Below are 25,020 nucleotides of genomic sequence, written 5' to 3'. Positions count from 1 at the left end.
GTATAATGTCTATACATATGTGTATGTATGTGTGTGTAAACAGACATTACTTATGTGTAACACGCAATGTACAAAGGACCTTGATGAGAAATTGATTGACTTGAACCTATGAATTTCAGAACCTGCATGATCATTCAAAATGTCACTAGGGCAAAATTTATGCAAGTATGAATGTGTGTTTGTGTAGGTGTGAAGGGGATATCATCATCATCATCATCATTTAACATCCATCTTCTATGCTCGCATGGACTGGATGGATTGAGAAGAGGCGACAAGCTAGAGGACTATGCCAAGCTGTATTGTCTGTTTTTACATGGTTTCTATAGCTGGATGCTCTTCCTAATGCCAACCTTTTTACAGAATGTACTGGTGCATTTTCCGTGGCACCAGCACTATTGGGGTCACCAAATAATTTGCAAGACAAAATCCCCTCAACTGGGGAAAGTAGTATTGAGGGAGTTTTTCTTCTCTTAACAAGATCTTCCAGATATGGGATTACAATCACCTTCTAGTACATATTCTTTTAGTTCAACTAGACTCAGCTTTGTGACCTAGCTGATAATGTAAGATTTATCAGAGGATAATGCAATGAATGAAGCTAGAAGCAAACTGCTACACTATTTATAGAGGCCACTGGGAATATAGCAAATATAGCTAAGTTCTCATCATCATCATCATCGTTTAACGTCTGCTTTCCATGCTGGCATGGGTTGAACAGTTTGACTGGGGACTGGTGAGCCAGATGGCTGCACCAGGCTCCAATCTGGCAGAGTTTCTACAGCTGGATGCCCTTCCTAATGCCAACCACTCCAAGAGTGTAGTGGGTGCTTTTACGTGCCACCAGTACGAGGGCCAGTCAGGTGGTACTGGCAACAGTCACACTCAAATGGTGTTTTTACATGTCACCTTCACAGGAGCCAGTCCAGTGGCACTGGCAACGCCCTTGCTTGAATGTTGTTTTTCACGTACCACCGGCACAAGTGCCAGTAAGGCAATGCTGGTAACGATCACGTTCGAATGGTGCATTTTACATGCCACTGGCATGGGAGCCAGTCAGTGGCCCTGGCAACGATCACACTCGGATGGTGCTCTCAGCACTCCACTAGCACGGATGCCAGTCATGCAGTGCTGTCATCGAATTTGATTTCGATTTCACTTGCCTCAACAGGTTTTCACAAGCAAAGTTTAGTGTCCAATGAAAGAAAGGTATGCCTAAGTGGGCTGGTTACACCACTGGCATAGGCCATGGGTTATGGTCTGTTTCATTTTCCCAGTGTCTTGATTCATATCCTGCAGGATTCTACTTCAACTTTCATCACATTAAGATTAATAAAATGACAGTAACTTTATAAAAAAAAGACAGTCGTGTCTAAATAACTAGTATTTGGAACTGAAACTAACATGACTCTCTTGAAAGGTAGGTCTAGAGAGGGCATGGGCCAAAATTACATGCCCTTCTCCTCCATTGGTCAGTTGAAGCTTAGATTGTGTCATGTGACAGTTAGCTGGCACTGGCTGCTGGAGCTTACCGGTGAGTATTTAAAGGAAAATTTGGCAGGATGGTCATTTGCTTGCTGATATTCGTTGATGTTGCATCGAAGAAACCAAAGAACAAAAGGCCAGAGAAAAAAAAAGAAAAAGAAAAAGAATGCACTTGACACCAAAACTGAAGACACCTCCGAAACGGTAGAGGAGTAGGGGCCAAAACTGGACGTGGCTCCTCCTGATGATGTCCTTAGCCACTGGATCCTATAAAGGAGCTGTCGAGGTAGCGAACCACAAAACATGGTTGGAATTCCTCCTGATGAACTGAGTCTGGCAATTAATTTATGTTGTTAGAAACCAATTTACTTCTCTTATGTTGCTTAGGACTTATGAAAACTATTAACAGAGAAGAATATGAGAGGTTTTAAGCACACCTGTTTTGGTCCACCTCTTTGGTGCTGCCAACTTATTTGACATCAACCGTTTAATGTTTTACCCATTTTAATCTCTCTTTTTCTCTCTCTGTTTTATGTGTTTGAGGGAAAGTGCTTATGTTAATCATGTTCAATTAATAAATTGCAATGTCTCTCTCTCTTTCTCTGTTTGTCAGCTGTCTATCTGTCTTTCTGTCCATCTGTATGTGTATATTTCTGCAAATGCATGTGTGTTTGTTTCTATACCAATAAGTACTGCCACCAAAATAGGTTCAGTGTCCACTCAGTTATGCCAAATTACCAGCATTCAAACAGTTATGCCAGAAAATTGGAAAATGTCTTCACATTTTGGCAGTAATAGCATTGTACCTCCTAGTCATTCAAATTTTAATTCTCTTATTTTCTGTTATCTTATAAATGATGAATGCATAGAATAAAGTTTATGTTTTCAGTTTACACCTGTCAAATACAAACTGCAGCAATCTAGTGTTACATTCTGGTATGATATCTACTTCCTAACAAATTAAAAATACCTTGTGACAATGAGCGTTAACTGTCAATTTATTTAATAATTATTTGTAATTACAGATCTAGTGTTGCTTATTATGAAGTAAGTAGCAAGTTACCAGTCATTTATTCAGGTCAATTACTATGCAGTATGAAGTTTTTGCACTTATTCTCAAAGCATCTAACTGCTGTTTTTATTATTAGAGCATCAGGAAGGCAGCGAGCTGGCAGAATCATTAGCATGTCAGGCAAAATGCTAAGTGGCATTTTGTCCATCTTTACATTCTGAGTTCAAATTCTGTTGAGGTTGACTTTGATTTCGTCCTTTCAGGGTTGATGAAATAAGTACCAGTTGAGTACTGGGGTTGATGTAATCAACTTAACCCGTCCTCAAACTGGCTGACCTTGTGCCAAATTTTGAAACCAATTTTAGAGTATTGGAAAGGTGGTGAGCTGGCAGAATCATTACAACATCAGAGAAAATACCAAGTGGTATTTCTTTTAACTCCCCATGTTCTGAGTTCAGACCAAATTTGCCTTTTATCCTTTGAGAGGTAGAGTGATAAAAGCAAGTACCAGTCTAGTTCTGATATCAACTAATTCCCTCTCCTCAAAATTGCTGGCCTTGTGTCTAAATCAGAAACCATTATTAGAACATTGAGAAATAATGCCTTGTAATATTTCTTATAACTCTTTATGTTCTGAGTTCAAGTCCTGCCAAAATAACATTCCCTACAGGGTTGATAAAATAAAGTATTAATCAAGTTATGAAGTCAACGCAATCAACTACCCTCAATCCCCACCCCTATTCTGCTACCAAATTTCAGACCTCATACCTATGTTAGAAACAATTATTATTAATATTAACTATTGAATATACATTGAACTTTCTGTGTTCATCTGCAGTCTCGGCAGACTTTTACGTTTGCTGATGATGAAGGAATTAGTAAACAGTTCTAAAAATGCTGACATTTATTTTCAAGCTGAATGTCCATCCTTGTTAGGTTTTCTCAGAATCATAGTAATAAATGTCAGTAAAACTAAAGGGAAAAATATAGCTTGATAGAAATATCAAGGACTAAAACTCACAAGGAAGCCATTTATATTCTCACTGGAGCTTTCATTGCTCATCATCACCCTCAGTGTTTACAACCTACTTTCCATGTTAGCACTTTGACAGGAACCAAGGAGCCACAAGGCTGTGTCAAACTAAAATGTCATCTTTCACATGGTTATTATAGCATTATGCCCTTTCTAAAGCCAACCACTTTACAAAGTGAATTGGATGCTTCTTACATGCCCCTGATAATCGGGAGGTTGCCATAAAAATTTGCAAGACATAAAAGAACACAAAGGAAAGGCGAGAAACTCTTACTTCTAAGAAGTATTTGGTAGAAGGTGGAGACAAGTGGATTTATGTCAGTTGTTGAAAGGCTAAAAGTATAATAGAGTGGCAAGCATAGGTGTCTTACTATAGAGAAGATACATGGATAAAGGAGATAAAAAGAATGTAGTGATGGTACTCAGGCAATAAATTCAAGACCCCACAACTATGAAAATTCTCTACTCTATGAACAAAAATCCAAAATCTAAATCTTCCTTCTATATCAATGCATCAAAAATACTTCAGTCTAATCTCAATTAAATAAGGAAAATGTGTTTATTAAGAAATATGATCTACACCTAAATACACTAAAATGTGAACATTCAATTTATTCTCCAAAAATGACCAGAAGCAACAGAAATAAATCAAAAGTTGAAGTATCAGGCTTCCTCTGGGATTTGAAACCCTAACTTCAAATTACTGTACAATTATACTTTTCACTTTCTCATTGCTATTTGCTGACTTAAACCTAGGCTTAACTAATTAGATTTTTTGTTGGTCAAAACCCAGGATAAAATAAATAGATATTCAGCTGACCCAAACAAGCAACAGCTTGAGGGAATCAGCCAACCGGAACACTGGGTGGCCTTCACACAAAAACAAAACACCAAAACATTTCACAAACAAATGACATGCAGAAAATCAACCACCTAGAGTACTGGATCATCAGTGGTTAAAAACAGGTTATCAAAACTGTTAATAAACAAAAGTCAACCAACCAACCAGAATGTTGGCCAAATGTGACATTCAGATAGTCAAAATACTTAAACCACAGGTGGACAAAAACAAGTGACTGACTTTTTTCTTGTACCTTAAATCTCACCTAAGCTTTTTTTAATTTTACCATTGGAAAGTCATCATCATCATCATTGTTTAATGTCTGCCTTCCATGGGTAGGATAGTTTGACAAGAGCCGGCCAGTCTACCTGCACCAGACTTCTGCAACTGTTTTGACAGGACTTTTACAGCTGGATGCCCTTCCTAACACCAACCACTCAGCAGAGTGGACTTAGTGATTTTTATGTGGCACAAGCACAGGCAAGGTCAGTTTTAGCAAGGTTTTCGCAGCTGGATGCCCTTCCAAATGCCAACCACTTTATAGTGTAGACTGGGTGCTTTTAAGTTGCACTTGCAAGACAAAAGAAAAAACTATTTTGAGAGGGGAGGTATTTTAGCCCACAAACTCAGTCTTTCAGCTGATCATCTATAATTATCTTTTCAGGTCATTAGGCTACAATGTTAATTTTCTTGCTGTCTATGCAGAACTATATAGTTCTTGCTAACTATTTGACAAAGCTAATGCATTATTTTTTTCCTTGAGCCCTAGGAAACATAAGACCAGTTACTCAGTTTCTATGGTGTATAAGTGATCAATATTACAATGTTTTTCTTGAACAGGATACTGATTCATTAAAGGTTCAAGGCCAACTATTTTGAGTGAGGGTAACAAGTTGACTACATCAACCCAGGCACTTGACTGGTAGTCAAAAGGGATAAAAGGAAAAGTAGACCTTGGCTGGATTTGAACTCGGAATGTAAAGAGCTGGAAAAAAATGCCAGTGTGTTAACAATTCTGCTCGCTTGCCTTGTTTATAGTGGTATAGGTTGACTTTAATAGTAAACTAAGTGAACAGTAACAGTTTGTCCCAATTATTAACACACATCATCATTGATAAAAAAAATTAAGAGATAATTTACTTGTAAATTACAATAAATAAATAAAATTATATTACTTTGTCGGTGTGTAGCTGATATGATCTCTTGATATTATGGTGGCAAGGAGCAATGAAGACACATAAAAAAGAACTTAAGAGACAAGAGATAATTTAGAAGCAATTCTCCCCAAATTACAAACATGAATTAAATATTAGAAATCTGGTGCATTTGTATCAATATTCATTACTCATGGGTAAACATAGAAAAAAAATGGAGTGACATGATTGCATCTAAGGTGGCTTTTTTAAGCAAGTTTTAGTTTAATATGAAATTCAAAATAAGAATAATATTGCATTCAATTTTTTTCCCCACAGAATAGGAACATTAAGCATGGGTGTGTGTTAAGAAGTTTGCTTCTCAACCACATGATTCCCGGTTCAGTCCACTGTAACCTTCAACCAACCTAAGCCTTGTGAGTGGATTTGGTAGACAGAAAATGTAAGAAGCCCATCGTGTGTGTGTGTGTGTGTGCGTGCACGCGTATGCGTGTGTGTGTGTGTGCGTGCACGCGTATGCGTGTGTGTGTTTGTGTCTGTGTTTGTCCCCCACCACCACTTGACAACCAGTGTTGGTATGTTTACATCCCTGTAACATAGCAGTCCGATAAAAAGACACCAATAGAGTAAGTACCAGGCTTCAAAGAAAAAAAAAAACAACCACTGGGGGTCAATTCATTTGACTAAAAATTCTTCCAGATGGTACCGCAGCATGGCTGTTGTCTAATGACTAAAATAAGTACAAGAAAAGATTTCACAGCTGTAATGAAAAGAAGATGCTTATTAAATTGTCCAAACTCAGAAAAAAATCTAAGAAAAATTAAAATTTTATATCTACTAAAGAATGGAAATATATCAAATAAATCCTAATCACCTAAGATCATTTGATCTATATATAAGGCTGTGTGGTAAGAAGCTTGCTTCCCAACCACATGGTTCCAAGTTCAGTTCCACTGCGTGACACTTTGGGCAAGTGTCTTCTACTATAGCCTTGGGCCGACCAAAGCCTTGTGAGTGGATTTGGTAGACAGAAACTGAAAGAAGCTTGTTGTATGTATATATATATATATCATCATCATCGTTTAACGTCCGCTTTCCATGCTAGCATGGGTTGGACGAGTTGACTGAGGACTGGTGAAACCAGATGGCTACACCAGGCTCCAATCTGATTTGGCAGAGTTTCTACAGCTGGATGCCCTTCCTAACGCCAACCACTCAGAGAGTGTAGTGGGTGCTTTTACGTGTCACCCACACGAAGGCCAGTCAGGCGGTACTGGCAACGATATATATATATATATATTTTTTTATATAACGTTGACCACTAACGTGGACATTCAATGTGCTAGAAATAGATCACATCTTGTGTCTATTAAGACCTAAATTGTTCTCAACATGAAATATAGAGGGATACCAAAACGTAAGCGGGCAAGACATTTAAAATCACTGAAAAAAATCATTATTAAACAGGGACCAGTTTCAAAATTTAACAATCTTACCGACTGTTTATTTCTCTTCAGCCTGATTTGTAATGTAGCCATAATCATCAGAACCCTATACAAAGTTGCCCACCGCCATAGGTGTGCGTGTATATGGTTCTGCTAATTACAGCTTAATGGTAAAATTCAAAAGTCTTCGTTTTGGCGCGCTAATTCCAGGAATATGTCTGCAGAAAATATTTACTGCGTCGCATATATCCAGTATGAGAACTCGGTAATGGTTAATATATTATTAAAAAATAGGGTAAAAAAATCATATATTTATTAATATCGATTAATTACCAGGAAGCTAGCACATTTAAAGAATCAAAGAGATTCAGAAACAGTATCTGCAATCTCAGGGGATTAAAGTACATTTTTATATATAACGTTGACCACTAACGTGGACATTCAATGTGCTATATATATATATATATATATATATATATATGTATGTATGTATATATTTGTGTGTGTTTGTCACCCCACCATCGCTTGACAACCGATGCTGGTGTTTTTACATCCCCATAACTTAGCAGTTTGGCAAAAGAGACTGATAGAATAAATACTAAGCTGACAAAAAATAAGTCCTGGGGTCGATTTGTTCAACTAAAGGTGGTGCTCCAGCATAGCCACAGTCAAATGAGTGAAACAAGTAAAAGAATATATATATATATACCAGACTTTTCATGAGGACTCAAAGCATCTCAAGAGGAAATTTAGGGACACATTCCACCCATCTCTGGTATTGTTGCTCACTACAGGGAAAGGCTTTACTGGCCATTCCTATCAAGCTGACTGCCAGATCAAATCTTTTATTTTTTACTTGTTTCAGTATTTGGACTGTGGCCATTCTGAGGTACTTCTTTCAAGAGTTTGACTAAACAAATCACCCCTCAATACTCATTTTTTAGTCTGATACTTATTGTATCAGATTCTTATGCCAAACTGCTAAAGTTACAGGGAAGCAAACAAACCAACTGTGGGGAGTTGGTTTGCAGTCATGCAATGAAGAAGAGACTAACACAAATACTAAGACACACACACACACACACACACATGACAGGCTTTCACCCAAATTCTATAGAAAACTCTTGCCCAAAGTGCCATGCAGTGGGATTGAACCTGAAACCATACAACCATGCCTTCACCTAAAATTATCAGAAATTATAGTTTGAAAACTTATGTATCTCAATGGAAAGATGAGGACCACTCAACTTATATGATGTTATAAAGAGACACACAAACACAACATGAAATTGAGGATCTACACGAAAAGATGGTGAAATGCATCTAAGTTGTTCTTTGAAGAAGAAAATATCTAGTTCACAATCTGAGAAGGATAATAAGATTAGGCAATGGTGATCACATACATTTCATCATCATCATCATTTAATATTACTTTTTTATAAGGCGGTGAGTTTCCATCTACCAAATCCACATGCACAACTTTGATTGGCCTAGGACTATGGTAGAAGACATTTACTTAGAGTGCAACAGTGGGACTGAACTCAAGACAATGTGGTTCGGAAGCAAGCTTTTTAACCATACAATCATGCTTGTTCCTATTTTCTTCTTTGGAATTTATTAGACTTGTAAGACACTACATTTCAAAGTGAACTAGACAGCCATAAAGACTAGAGTTTCAAAAATCAACTGGATGGAACTAGTTAAGGGCTTCAGAAATGATTATTGGAAGTCACTGATATTTACAGACAATGTAACTGGAAAAATTTTGCTTCTCAACTAAATACTATATATTCAAATGCAAAAACCTATATACGAACTCTGGTGCAGTGAAGTTTAATAATAATATTTTAAATATCTTCTAAAGTGGCTGACATACACGCTGTAAAGTGGTTGGCATTAGGAAGGGCATCCTGTTGCAGAAACAGAGCCATAGCTGACACAGGCTCGCTGGATCCTGCCAAATCATCCAACCCATGCCATCATGGAAAATGGAAGTTAAATGATGATGATGATGATGATGTCAAAATGTTGCTAGGACCATCAACAATGCAACAAATGTAAAAATCAGTTCATAATATTCACAAAATAGCAGAAGCATAAGTTTGAAAAGTAAATTGTCGGCTAGGATTAATGAAGTAGAAAGAATAATGTATTAAAAAAAAGTAAGTAGACTTCAAGACTGTTAAAATGTTTACTAGTGGAGGCTAGCTAATGCGATCAGCAAAACATTGGATTAATTATCAGGAAAACATCAGATTAATAATAATTTTAGCACTTTGATCTCGTAACAGATTGTATTTAAAAGCAAGGACAATGTTATACATCGAAAATAACATGTATTGAAAACTAGCCAAGGTGGGAACCTCTATGTAGTCAGTTGCCTACTAGAAATAACAGCCAAATTACCCTCAAATCAAAATATCAACTGTTTTAAATAAGGGAAAATATATTGGATAATGTAACCCCATATATACAAAAATGATGAGCTGGTCATAACTGGAATACCTTTTAAATGCATTAGACCTACTTAATCATGGATGATATGGTGCTTAAACAGCAACAACAACCTACAAATATTGGTTTCAAATTTTGGCACAAAGGTGGCAATTTCAAGAGAGGGGTAAGTCAATTACATCAACCCAAGTACTCAACTGGTATTTATTTTATCGACCCTGAAAGGATGAAAGACAAAGTCAACATTGATGGAATTTGAACTCAGAATGTAGAGTTGAATGAAATGCTGCTAAGCATTTTACCTGGCATGCTAACGGTTTTACCAGCTTGCCACCTTACAACCTAAAAATATTAAAATAATAAAGGATCTGATTATGGTCTTTGTTTTGTTTTGTTTTTTATGATTGGCCACATAAAATATTATATAATATCCATTTTGTTTGTCTGTTTGAATATGATTACAGATTCTGTCCATGTCCAGAGGTGAGATTTAAAAACCAATATAAGCCTTTTCTTAACTTTAAGATCTCCTAAAGCTGTGGTTATCAAACTGTATCTTGCAATGTACCCATCTGTCATGCCCATCAATGCTGACATACTCATTGTGAAGAATATCATAAAATGGTTAGATATCATAAGATAGACAATAACAGAGACTGTTCTAATAGTACAATAAAGCAGACTATGTATAATTTGTTGTTAATTATATTTATAACGCAGTAAATTTGCAGAATCATTAGAGTATCAGAAAAATTGCTTAGCAGTAATTCTTCCAGATCTTTACATTCCAAATTCTAATCCTTTCTAGGTCAACTTTGCCTTTCACCTTTTTGGGGTCAATAAAATAAAGTACCAGACAAGTACTGAGGTAAATGTAATTGATTAATACCTTCTCAGAATTTCTAGCCTTGTGTCTAAATCAGAAATTGTTATTAATTATATTTGAAAGTCAAGTTTTCCAAGTGACACATTTGACAAATTTTATTGTATCTTGGGAGAATCATTGAGCTAATAATAAAACACACACAAGTTCTATTTCACTTCTTATTTATTTGTCAATTGGTTAACTTAATAACCAATTAACTAAAGAATTGTTTGATTAATTGTTCAGTCAATTAATCAACCTAATCAATGAAGGGCCTTCTCTACTCCAAGGCTGCTTCAACTGAAATATATTAAAAAATTTTTTTATTCTTTATAACTATTATTTACTAAATCTGAGAATGCACAATTGAAAAGTAATCAGTTGAGTTTACTAAAAAATTGCAGTGTTTTTACAAACCTTGCACACCCCAGAAACAAACCAAAGCCAGATATCGAGTGTCAATATGGGTCTCAGACTCAGGAGTACGGGAGTGTCATGATCTCAAGCACAAACTAAAAATCTAAAGGGAAATGTTCAATGCCCTGCATATCCAGTTTTATATCAGAATGATCTTCTCCAACAGTCATGCTTTAACACATGCATGCATACATACATACATACATACATATTATTGGGGCCCCGGGATATGTAACACACTGCCTAAATACCAATCTTGAGAAATTAGGCTTCTCAAAACCAGAAAGGAGAAAGCTAATTTGAAGACTACAAATCCAATCCATCACTTGAACTGTAAAAATCTGTAAAACTTTCCAGTTTATCATTTAAATATATATGAGCATGTCTAGATATGCAACTATATGCATGAAAATACATACATACAACATGCAAATCTGCACATACTTACATATATGCATGCATGCATGTATACATACATACATAACCTGTTGTTGATGTTGAAATTCCAATGAAGGAGCCTTGGATCTAGGTTAGAAACCAGTTCTTTCTCTATTGGCAAGAAGTCTTGAAATAAACTGAATAATGACATACATACATACATATTTTCTTTTTTATCAATAATTGGTAGAAGTTATAAATGTGAGTCTAGGGTCAAGAGTTTTCTGTATTTATGAAACTTTCAGCCCTTGAGTCACTCTGAACTTCTGATTAAAAATAATAAAAAAAAGATAAGTAAATCCACTCATAGAGATTCAATGGTACCATAGTTAACACAATATCCAGAAATCAGTTACATTTCAGTTTATAACTATTCATAGATGTCTTAAACATGCTTGAAACCAATGTCCTAAACTACCATGTCTAAAATAAACCAACAAGAAAGCCTTTATTTGATTACTCAATCTGCTAGAAATAGCAGCCAATGCCCAGTTTAACCCCACCATCTAGGCCCTAGGGTGTCCACATTGCTGCATGCATTCAGGCCAGATATCCAGTTTAGGGGTACCTTCCTCACCCATTCTCACTAGTTGCAGAAGCTCTGCAAAGGGCTTTTGGCACTGCCATTTCTCCTGACTAAAAGACTGAAAAAAAAAATCAAAATATAAGACAGAGAAAAAGGAAACTAAAATTAAAAATCTATTTTTAAGTATAATCTGTTTTGGTACAAAAACTAACAACTTGATCTCAATTTATCTTCCAAAAATATCCTTGTTTTTAAGGCATCATTTGACTACTTAGATTAAATATGTAACATGTTTATGCTACTTCTTTAAAATCTAAATTCTAAAGACTCTAAAATGAGTTCTATCTTCTAATTTCAAGGTTTTTTCAGTTAATCAAAGTTTTACGTGCTCTATAGCAGGGGTTTTCAAACTTTTTGACTTGCGGACCCCTTTATATTTCAGACTTTACTTTCTTTTTCTGTTAATATGCCTGTGATTCTACTACCTCTTGTGTGTCCTTAGCTTACATTGGGTACAGTTTATGGTAGTTTATACTTACACTTTTTCTGCATATTGAGTATGGTCATTTCCCTGAAGTTACCAGGGTCCTGTCTTCTTTTTTACTACAACCTTTGTTTTTACTAAGTTAATCTTGAGCCCTGTCAATTCTGGATTTAGCTAATCTACCTGAAATTTCCTCTCTAATTACACTATAGATTCAGTTATGAGGATTAGACCATCAGCATGTAGGAGTTTCTATGGACAGTCAGTCTTATACTCTGATGTGATGGCTTGTATGACTATGATAGATAGGAGAGGACAGAGGACTATAGCAGCTAGGACTAAACTTTGATGGACCCCCAACCTTCATGTTAAATTCATCATTGAAATCATTGTTGACTTTCACATTACTTACTGCATCTTTGTACGTAGCTTATACAACCCTCACAAGCCATTCATCTATACCTAGTTTTCTCGGTGACTACCAAGTTACTGAATGTGGTACCCTGTCTAATGTCACATACAAGTCAACAGATTCCAGGAATAGTGGTTTACTCTCAGCCAAATACTTCTCCTACAGTTGCGTCACTAGGAAGATTGCATCTGTGATACTTTTCTGGGTATGAATCCAAACTGCATCTCATCTAGATCTACTCTGTCATGGGTCAATTGTGCTGCTGACACATGACCTTCATAACTTGATCCAGTAGTCTGTGTCCTCTGTAGTTTCCTTTGACTTTGTAGCAGTTTATGATGATACTGTTATGTGTAATCATTGGGTATGACTTGATTAACTATCCAGGTAATAATCATGTATCCTACCTCACCAAATATTTTGAGCATCCCAACACCTAGCCCTGATGAACCTGCTGCTTTTCTGTTCTTCATGTCTTTAATCACTTTACTTATCACAGTGTAGTCAGCCTGAATTGCTGGTCCCTCTGTTGGGTTAGCATGAGGTAGATCCTCTTTATCCCATGCATTCTCCACACTCAGTAGCCTCTCATAATAACACTTACACCTTGTTTTTCATATCAATGATGGTTATGCCTTCACCATTCTTTCACACCAGTAACATCATAGTTCTCTCACACATACTGTCTCACAATCCTGAACACTTCACACCTCTGATCCTCACACTGCAGGCCATGTACAAATCTCTTCCTTTCTGTCTCATTCTTAATCAAGTATATCTGTCACTTAGCTGCTCTTCTTTTTGCCATTTGATAATATTCCCTATAACCACCTTCCTACTAGGTTTTCCAACCCTGTGTCTTAGCTTTTTCTATTCTATCAACTACATCATTCCACTACCACATTAATTTTAGTTTGGCAAGGACTTTGCTTCAGCCACATACATGATGTGTAGTCCTAAGCAGGCTATTTTATAAAAATTCCTAGTTGTCAGCTATGCTATAAGTATCTAAATCTTTCTTCCTGCAGTCAAATACATCAATTAGCATTTCTCTAAAACTATACCCAGCTGTGGAATCTTTTACTTTCCTTATATTCTTTCTCCATATCATTTTCTATCTGTGTCTGCCTAGCTTTAATTGTGAAGTCACTAACCACTAGTCTATGCTGCACAGTGCATTCATCACCCAAAAAGTCTTTGGTATTTACAATAGGCCCTTCTACCCCATTTCCTGGAGAGAATGTAATCTATTTGACTGGTGTGTTCACCAGATTAGTATGTCATGAGGTGGTCAGCTGGTTTCTTCAAGTGTGTTGTGTTGCAAATTGTTAGATCAGTTGCATCACAGAACTAGGAGCTTTACACCCTCCTCGTTTCTTGAACCATACCTGTAGACACTACATATGTTGCAGAAGCCATCCTCCAATAGAGCTATACTAATCATGTATCTTTTAACAGCAAGAAAATACAACACTACTTATGCCAAGTAAACATCATTGCACCACATACCTCTTAATCAGGAGCAGCAGGCAGCTGGAACCCTCAAAATTTCTCCAGATTTGTGAATGCCATTATCACCAAGGATATGTTCTAGTAAAAGCACATCATAAACATAACTAGGAACAAATACTAACCCCTGGTTCATCTCTTAAAGGAGAAAATATGCTTTATCTTCTGGCACCCATGGCAACCTCTCCTTCAGTGGACACTAAACTCGGCTTGCAAAGACCTTTTGGGGCAAGTGAAAACGAAATCGTGATGGCACCTGTACCAGTGGAGCGCTAAGAGCACCATCCGAGTGTGATTGTTGCCAGAGCAACTGTCTGGCTTCCGTGTCAGCGGCACGTAAATAGCACCATTTGAGCATGATTGTTACCAGCGTCACCTTACTGGCACTTGTGCCGGTGGCACGTGAAAAGACATTTGAGCGAGGTCGTTGCCAGTGCCGCTGGACTGGCTCCTGTGCAGGTGGCACGTAAAATACACCATTTTGAGCGTGGCTGTCGCCAGTATCGCCTGACTGGCCCTCGTGCCGGTGGCACGTGAAAGCACCCACTACACTTTCGGAGTGGTTGGCGTTAGGAAGGGCATCCAGCTGTAGAAACTCTGCCAGATCAGATTGGAGCCTGGTGCAGCCATCTGGTTCGCCAGTCCTCAGTCAAATCGTCCAACCCATGCTAGCATGGAAAACGGACCTTAAACGATGAAGATGATTATTATCTATATATAATATGATGATTATATATATATATATTTCGCGGATTGGGGGATTACGATCATAACAAACCACAGTGAAGTTCTTAATATATCATTTCATTATGGCATATATGATATTCATATACAATGCTAAAACACTCTGCAGACTGCGATAATCGATGAAATAGAAACAAAATTAGAATATTCTTTTAGTGCAGATCGCTACTGGAACTGTGCAATCCGTAGATTGGGGGCTCTTGGTCTATAAATATTTACTGGCAAACCTGACACTATATGATACAATACAAATTTTTAGTTTGTTTCAAATTATATTATAGATCCGTTAGTAAAACAGTCGCACCACATATATATCTAGCCGACTGTTTATTCTTTCAGTTGTAGTATTTACACTTTATATAATTTCATACTACTTTCCCATTCAATATTCATAGTACATGCTTTTTAAGTTTAGCTTAGCTTTTTTGTTTTATTTTTTATGTTTATTTTGGCTTACTCAAATTAAAAATATAAATAGAGTATTATTTTTGCAATACTTCATCGTTGACTTTCTTCGAATTCTTAGGATATTATCAACATTTGGTAGTTATTTTTCAAGGTAGCCTTCTTGTTACTAACTTCAAACACACGCACGCAAACATATACACACATTCGAGGTCATCAAGTAACTGACTTGTATCGTGTTCTGAAAATTTATTTAGTTTATTTGTTTGCTGATTTTTTTTACCCCAACTCCTTCGCGCTTTGTACATATCAGATGGCGAGAAAAGTTGAACAAATTTGCACTAGTTAACTGAAAGGTAAACCAACTGACCGTGATAATCGGCAATGATCTACGTTTTGTAAAATGCGTTTGATTTATTTTATACATATATATATATATATATATATATATATATATATATATATATATATATATATATTTACTGAAATATAATTCTACTTCTATATAATATTCTACACTACACGATAGTAATACCTAGTGCATTTGGTTTTACAACCAACTAATGCTGTTTTACACAGAAAAATTTTATGATGATATATATATACTCTTTTACTTGTTTCAGTCTTTTGACTGTGGCCATGCTGGAGCACCGCCTTTAGTCGAGCAAATCGACCCCTTTAGAAGCCTAGTACTTATTCTATCGGTCTCTTTTGCCGAACCGCTAAGTTACGGGGACATAAACACACCAGCATCGGTTGTCAAGCGATGTTGGGGGAACAAACACATACATATATATATATATACATATATACGACGGGCTTCTTTCAATTTCTGTCTACCAAATCCACTCACAAGGCTTTGGTCGGCCCGAGGCTATAGTAGAAGACACTGAACCCGGGACTTACCACACAGCTACTCCTACGCCTATATATATATATATATACACGTACACAGCAACGCACATATACACAAACACACACGCACGCACAAAAACATACACATACACACACGCGCACGTACAAAATACGCACCCAACACCTACAACCCCACACAAACACACGCACGCACATCCACATACATCCATACACACACACACACCGGCACAAACGAACCCACATATACACACATGCAAATGAACCCGCACATAACTCCTACACATACACAACACGCACTTACAAGGTACATACACACACATGTAGAAACGAACACACTTACAGACACATGCAATTGAACCTACACACACACACCCAGGTGCACATACATGTACACACACGCAAATGAACCCACACATAACTCACATACACACAACAGTGACACATACTACGCATATACACGCACACACACACACGAAATAACCCACGTGCGATCCACAAAGCAAACCACACGCATATACACACACACACTGCTAGGAAATCACACCCACACAATACAAACACACACGCACACACACACTCAAAAACTGCCTGCTTAGCTTCCACTGACCATTGTCCATAAGCACCCCCTAACTATTTCTGCTAGTAATTCCTTCCACTACGTCACACACACACATACACACTAACAGATAAACCACCAAACCACGCACACACACACACACACACACACATACATATGCACACACACGTTCTGTTATTACACACACACTTGCAGATCCTCGCGCACGCACACATATTCACCTCACTTTTTCACTCTCCTGTCTTAGAAAGAACTTTTCCTCCACCACTTCCGGTCCTTCCACAATGTAACCTCGTTGGCATCGATGCCGATTTTTTCTTCCTCCGTTTTTCCATTCTTTGAACTTTCCTTGTTTCCGACGAAGGGCTCCGCCCGAAACGTCATACTGTCTCTCTTTCCTTTCCCGAGCGTCTAATAACACTATCCGTATCACGTCCTCACGTTGTTGTTTTTTGTCTTTTTTTGAACTTATATATATATATATATGCGCACGCAAACATACATGTATGTTTATTATATTTCATTTTTCTAATTAAAAGAAAGTTCAAATAAATCAAAAGCATTTTATATAATATCGATTATCAACGATCATTTTTACCTTTTATTTTTCTTCAGTACAGTTTGTTTCACTTTGCACACCTTTTAATTCTTTTTTGCATTTTCTTACTGTTTACTTATGTAAATTTTGTTCTTTTTTCACTGATTTATTATTGTAATATTCTCAAATTTACCTTGATTAATGTTATTCAAAGAAAGAAAGAAAACATATCCTCGTTAAAAGCCAAAACCCTGGCAAGCTCGCCAAAAATGTTATCTTATGTCTCTCCTTGCCAGTGAAAAGGTTACTTTCAAGTTTTGTAGCATGTTAACAGTTTCGTAGTATTCCAAACCAAGGTTATAGGAAATATTTTACTGTAGTAGCCTTATATGATAGTGAAACTGCATTGTTTACATCGGAGAGAGGTGATTGAGGGTCATTTACAAACATTGTAAATTCCTAGACAAGTTAATGTTTGTAAACGTTGGCGGTACCAACAACTGTTTACGTCACTAACTACTATTTTCATTGATGTTTTTAACCGTAAAGTTATTGCTATTCACTTCAAGAGATACTCCATAGTTTTCTAGGTTTGAATTCTTAGGATTTCTTAGACATAGGCGTGGCAGCGTGAGGGAGAAATTCGCTTCGAAATCACATGGTTTCAGGTTCAGCCCCTCTGTACGGCATTCAGGCTGACAAACGCTGTGTGAGTTAATCTAGTTCGTGGAAGTCTGTCGCGCATGCGCACATAAATACACGCACACATAGGGTGTTCAGGCTAAATTGATATTTTATGTTTGTTTTTTTTTTCAGGAACAGCTTGATGTTTTGGTGAATGGCGTTGGAGAGCATAAAGATTAGAATTATTGTTGAGAAAAAGTTAGCTGATATGGTGGACTGGGAACCATCTGAAAATTGGAAAAGACTAAACTATATTATGATGATTTGCGCCGGGTATCAAAATGCCGACACCATGACTGCTGCTACATGCTTTGTAAACACTGTGAAGATTGTAAGACGTGACATGGACGGCTGCAACAGAGACTACGTTGACGTGTCCAGCAGGAAAGGACACAGCAGACTTTCTGACTGTGTCCGTACACTAGAATTCATCCAACATCTTTGAACAGGGCCTCAGGCTCAATTCAGATGGCTATGTGAACAGCTGGAGATTATAGTCAATCCATAGCTGGAAAGGGTTGCTGCTGGAAGGCCAGATATGTGGCGGCAGGATTCAGCTCCTTGCCATACCTCTGGAAAGAGTCAGAAGTGGCTGTCGGAGAATTCACTAGGCCCAGTATCTGGTCTATTTCCCCGATTGTAACTTTGAACAAATATCATTTTCTGTACACTTCGGGTTGACTCATACCATTTGAGTGAGATTGAGTAGTTGGAAATAATATAGAAACCTGTCAAGTGGGTTGTACAGCCTTGTCAGTCACTGTATAACGCTGATTCATTAAAGGTACACATATCTATGGAATGCTCAACTACTTATATGTCAACTCAATTGATCGAACAAATGAAACCTCATCATTGAATGACGGAGAACCACCACCACCACCACCACCACAAACAAATAACTTATATGCCAGACCCCCAACCTCTCCAAGAGAAAAGGCCATCGGAAGATGGTTACAGCCCTTTCTCTTGAAGCGTTAAAACTTGTTTGGGTAGGATTTTCATTAGCTTAGTGGATAAACACTTTCCCCATATGAATAGGTTCAGTAAAATTTTTAATAGCCACAATATCGTAGTTTCCTTTAGTTGTGCACCTAATGTAAAAAGATATTGGTAGGTAGACCCACATGGAGATAGAGGCAGTATATTCATGTAGAAATATAACCACATGTCCTCCTAACAGCCACTGTAACACGGAGATGGTCGTATATGAGGCAGGGGTAATATAAAAAACCTAAATATGCAACCAAATGTGAGGAAGAATGTGGGAGCGACAGATAGTCTCTTCAGAACCAGATTTCATAACCATAAGTCTTCTTTCAATATTCTGGAGAGACAAAATGCCACAGTCCTGGCATATACGATGGGCTTCTTTCAGTTTCCATCTATCAAATCCACTTACAAGACTTTGGTCAGCCTGAGGCTATAGTAGAAGACACTTGCCCAATGTGCCACACAGTGGGACTGAACCCAGGACCATGTGGTTGATAAGCAAGCTACTTACCACACAGCCACTCCTGCGCCTAATGTTAAATTGATTTTATATATGCTTTAAGTAGCTTCAGCTCGAGACTTGCAACCATGCTGGTGCATACACACATGCATGCACACACACACACACACACACACACACAAGGATGGGCCAAAAGTCACGCACCAATAAGTTCAATACGTCCTGGAATTGTCAAAGAAATGCTTCAGTTTTTCTAAAATCAAATAAAATAAAATAATGATGAATACACAGGACTCGGGTGCGCCTCTGAGAGAAAAAATTGACGAAAATGCAGATAGGGTCATGACGAATGTCCTCCTAAAATTGGAGCGACATGCGTGCTAATTTGTGGACGTGCATAAATTATATTCCCGTACACACATACATCTTGTCTTTTATAGATATTGTGTGTGTCTCTGTGTGAGTGTTTCTTTGCGATGGACCGGAGAAAAGCCACCTGTGAACAATCATTGTCAACTTAACCTCTCTCTCCTTGAAGCTACGTATTCCTCACACCCACCTTTCTTTCTCTTACTCGGCGTATTAAAAGTTACTTGTGTGTGTGTGCGTGCCTGCGCGCGCATGTGTCAATATGGTATACGAGGGTGATACTGAGATTCCTCTTAAATATTTTCTCATTTATGATCTATTCATATCGTCCGTTCTCCCTTTCTCGCTCTCGAAGCGGTGCTTTTATGGTTTTTCGAACAATTAAACATGCACATGCCATAACATAGTGTGACTTTCAACATTTTTCTGGACTTACTCCACGAAGATTTTCTTTTAAAATAATATAACAACATCACAATGAAAATGATCGCCAAAAAATAAATTGTATACAGGCAGTCATTTTGGTGTCATATTTTCCAGTAGTGTCACACGGTGCAGCTCGCTCTCGCCGAAAGTTGTCAACCTATTTATGATGCCGCTGTTGTTATTTGTTGCGAAATTATTTCTATTCATATCCCACAGATTTCACTACACGAGTAAGCAAAAGAATGCATACATGTGTCAGGCAATCATTACTGAGGTTAATCTGGGGGAATATATATATATATATATATATATATATATATATATATATATATATATATATATATATATATATATATATATATATATATATATATATATATATACGTGTGTGTGTGTGTGTGCGTGGGTGGGTGTGCGCGCGTGCGTGAAGGCGCATAACTCATTGGTTAGAGCGTGGGGCTTATAATCGTGAGGTTGTGAGTTCTATTCCTGGTTTGGGTTGCATGTTGTGATCTTCAACAAGACACTTTATTTCATGTTGCTCCAGTTCACACCAGCTTAGAAATGAGTTGAGGCATCACTGGTGCCAAGCAGTATCGGCCTTTGCTTTCCCTTGGATAACATTGGTAGCGTGGAGAGGTGAAGCTAGTATGCATGGGCGACTGCTGGTCTTCCATAAACAGCCTTGCCCAGGAAGAATGTGCAAGGTATATATATATATATATATATATATATATATATATATATATATATATATATATATATATGTATGTATGTATGTATGTATGTATACAGAGAAAGAGAAAGGGGGAATTATGCGGATGAACAAATTAGATATATTAAATGACAGTTTGGGTATAAAATACAAAACGTGTGTATATATATATATATATATATATATATATATATATATCTTCTATACATATAAATTTGACATGGGCGATTCTTTCTTGTCTTGGGATTCACGGTGACATGGCTGGGTGGAGTTGCGCGAAAAATTACACAGATGTGTAGAATGATCCGCTGGTGATGCTGGACTTTGGGTTTTTTTCATAGCTCCCATAGTTACCGAGATGATCTACTATAATTATACTCTTGTGTTTATGAATGAGAAAGGAAGGGGTGATAGATGAATAAGGAAGGAAGGTGGTGATGTCATACTTGGTAGTGGGATGATGAAAATTGTACGCTGAAAAAATAAATCAAACAGCGTTTCAATTCTGTGCGTAAAACGGGGTATGTGAATGCGCGTGTGCGTGCGCATGCAATGGAAGTGGGATGGTTCATCTTTGTTCGCTTAGTATTTGGGTCTATTTTTTGATTTGGTTGAATCTTGGTTGTTTTTTTTTGTTGGTCAGTTATTTTTAGCGTTTTGACAGAAAAAAGTCATTCTAAAATTGTTTTTTAACGTAAGCGTGCCCAAACAAGTCGAATGCTTACTCAGAACAGGTTTTACAGTCACATCATCTAAACCGACCGGGTGAAACCGGGCTTAGCTGCTAGTATATATATATATATATATATATATATATATATATATATATATATATATATATATATATATATATATATATATATATATATATATTATATATATACAAGCAAAACGAGAGAAAGCAAAAGGTGGAGACTCTCAGACGATGAATATTTAAGTATAAATATATAGATATTTATATTAATAGATCCAACTTACACAGAGTACAAGCGACAGAGAAAATTAAAAGGGAGGAAGAAAGGTGTTATAAGTGTTTCTGGGGGCTCGGAGATCCATCTTGATGTAGTTCATCAAAATATGCGGCCGTAATGGCTGTAATCAACATTAGATAAATCGAGCCTTCATCATCAAGGTAGAGAAGATCTTACATTTCAGATCATAATATATAGAAGTTCAAAGCGAACTTCTCTGCCAGAATACAAATGTCCAGCGTAACTGGGATGACATCAGATGCAAGTCCACCTTCAAGCGGTTAGAGACAGCACCACCTTGCATGCTTCCATTCCACATCGCAGCCAAATAGCGACGCCTGGCTCAATTCGGTGTCCGTCTCACCTTCCGGTATCCTTCTAGATGATGAGTGCACTCATATCGGAGTGGCTCATCACCTCGGTCTCCGCGTATGTGAACCGCACAACTGTCGGTAGTAGATGGATTCGGCCTGCATTAATTATCCTGAAGCCTTAGCGCGACTGGTTTCCCCCGACACACCGCTCTGAAAGACATAATCAGAAGGGACTTTGACGCGGCTGCTTCTCGTCTCAGCTGGAGCCAGCAGGTCTCGACCTAAAGGGTGGTAAGCACTCCGACAGAATTACATTCTTCCCATTCGAGGGAGGCATATCTCTAGTCTGGGATGCGACGTTCAGCGACATGTTCTCCGGTTCCAACCTTGCTGTATCGACTGCAAACTGTGGTGTCGCTGCCCGTAACGCAGAGGAGAGAAAAGTCAATAAATACAGGGACCTGACTGGCCGCTACCAGTTTGTACCGGCTGCCGTCGAGACGTCAGGTGTTCTCGAACCCGTACTACCGATTTCCTCCACAAAATCGAAATAACAGCGACCCGACTGAGAAATGAATCTCGCAAGGCGGAGTGACTGCGGCAACGTGTATCGCTGACCATTTTCCGTGTCAACGCCATCGCGGTCATTACTGCAAGGCGCGGTTGAGCACATCATTTGTTCCGAGGTGTATAGCCCTTTCCCCCTTCAAATTCTGCTGCTTTACTCTATCTTTTTTACTTTTTTAATCTTTCTTTTTTTCTGTTTCTTTGTATTTAAATGTTTTAATTTAAAATGTTATCTGTTGTATAATAAACTTAGCTATTCAAAGAAAAAAAAATGTATAAAATATAAAAAATACAATCTGTAAGTGAAAAGGTAAAAAAAAACTTTCACCCTCCCCCCCCCTCTCTCTCCTACCATCATTTAGTATATATCTTATCTCTCATTTTTCACCCCTCGCTATCATTTTCTTACCATCATCTTGCGCTTCGTTCTCATCATGATGCTTGACTATCGAGATATTGCATCAGATCACGTACATGATACTCGCTTGCTTTCTCCTTCCTACCAGAAATATATATCTGTTATTAATGTCTCTCCTTCGTAACAAAACCTGACCAAGGAGAGATTACGTCACGTCTGATACACCTCACGACCTTCACTCCCCCGCATGTATCCATCAATCTTTTTCTACCGCTATTGCGACTAATCATTCAAACCCTCCTTTTCCTGATAGCATTACTGGCATACGTCCTTTCTTTTCCAGGACATGTCCTGAATTCAGGTGTTAAAACTTGCATTCAGGAAGAATTTTTATCTTCCAGTTGCTGCAGACAGGCACGGTCCCAAGAATTTTTGACGGTAGGTACAAGGTCAGAAGGGAAAATAATTCCAGGAGAAAAGGGCGTAATAACATTATTTAGAAGGGCGCACTTCTTTTCTTGACGGGGAGGGGAACGTGCCTCCCATCCTCCCTCCCTCCCTTAGGTCCGACCCTGGCAGATGCTAGTATTAGCCATATAAATAGTTATTAACAACGGCTTTTGATTTTTTTAAAAACTCATCTTTTTTTAAATTTCTTTTCTTATTTTCATACGCATGCATGAATATGTGTCTGCTTGTGCATGTATGGGAGTGTGAGTAAATATATTTCGTGTACATGTATCAGTGTGTGTGTGTATCCACATTAGATGGATTACCCAGGAATTAGGATATTGTTCTAACGAGAAACGGATGATCAAGATGAAACTTGATAACTCGAAAATGGAGTGACCGACCTACCATCAAGTAATATAGTCTGTGAACAAAGGCAAAAGCTACAACAGAAGTGTTGAATAGTCCAGACGATATTATCAAAGCAAAATGATACAAAAGCCTGAACTAAAAAGCAGACAAAACACAAAAGACTGAAATCTTACAAGGCTAAATAGAATTACTAAAAGCTGACTTTAAAAACAAGTCAACTTTTTGAAGTCAGTCGTGAAATGGAAAGAAAGAGCAGGAAGATAGTTTCATTTACACACACAAGATACATATACACATCACACAAACATTAGGTACATCATTAGGTGTGTGTGTGTGTGTGTGTGTGTGATGCACATACAACCACATATAATATAATACATATATAGGAAAGTGGGTTATACATCATTAGATGTAACCTGACTTTCCTATATAAAATTAAGAATTATACGGAACGCTGAACTCCAGACTATCAACTTAAACAACATTTATTCAGGTGGTAAATATATACATCTTTAGCTCTTGTTTGTTGTTACAGCTTCTGTGTGTGTGAGCATTGTTGTTGGGACGTTGGAATGTGGATGTAAGCGAGCTGTCGAGCGTAAGTCCGATAATATGAAATCTGTTGGAACGCCTGAGGCAGGATGGCCACTGAAAACCACCCACAAGATGTAGCACAAACACACACAAAGAATAATGAAAGAAATGAATGTGCACTCGTGAGAACATGCATGCAATGTACAAATGAAAGAAAATGTGTGAGTGCACAAGTGTGTGTGAGAAAAAACACAGAACATATTAAATGTGTCTGTAGAGAAAAATCCAGTTCGTATAAGAGTTCCACAAGGAGATAGAATGTCTGTACTCAGGAAGTCGTGGTCCGTGAGCAGAGCTATAGTTGAGCGTCAAATGCTAGTTGTGACCGGTTACCTGGTACGGAATATTCTATAAAAGTTACACAAGGAAATTTGGTCTGTTGATCGTGAGTGGAAACATCCACTCTAACAGAGTCGATAAAACCGAGTGTGTTGATATTGGTGTGTCCCTGGTGGTGGGGTTGTTGGCGCACGACATTGTGGTAGACAGTACATTGATGGTGAAGACGTCGGCGCAGGAACTGTAATATAGCTGT

The 25,020-nt window shown here is 37.7% G+C and overlaps 1 long non-coding RNA gene across 1 annotated transcript in view; it reads left to right on the top strand.

Annotated features, from left to right (window-relative positions):
- LOC128247019 (uncharacterized) overlaps positions 1 to 20,237 on the top strand; it is a 57,619-nt gene extending 37,382 nt beyond the window's left edge. Inside the window, exon 2 of the long non-coding RNA XR_016240738.1 lies at positions 18,029 to 20,237. This is a non-coding gene — a long non-coding RNA (uncharacterized LOC128247019). The remainder of the gene's footprint in view (positions 1 to 18,028) is intronic.
- The last annotated feature ends 4,783 nt before the right edge of the window (positions 20,238 to 25,020 follow it).

Source organism: Octopus bimaculoides, chromosome 2, assembly GCF_046866305.1.
Source record: "Octopus bimaculoides isolate indiv1 chromosome 2, ASM4686630v1, whole genome shotgun sequence".
In the NCBI taxonomy this organism is placed as follows: Eukaryota; Metazoa; Mollusca; class Cephalopoda; order Octopoda; family Octopodidae; genus Octopus; species Octopus bimaculoides.
Note: the sequence above shows the minus strand (reverse complement) of the source record. Positions and strands in the feature narration are given on the sequence as shown.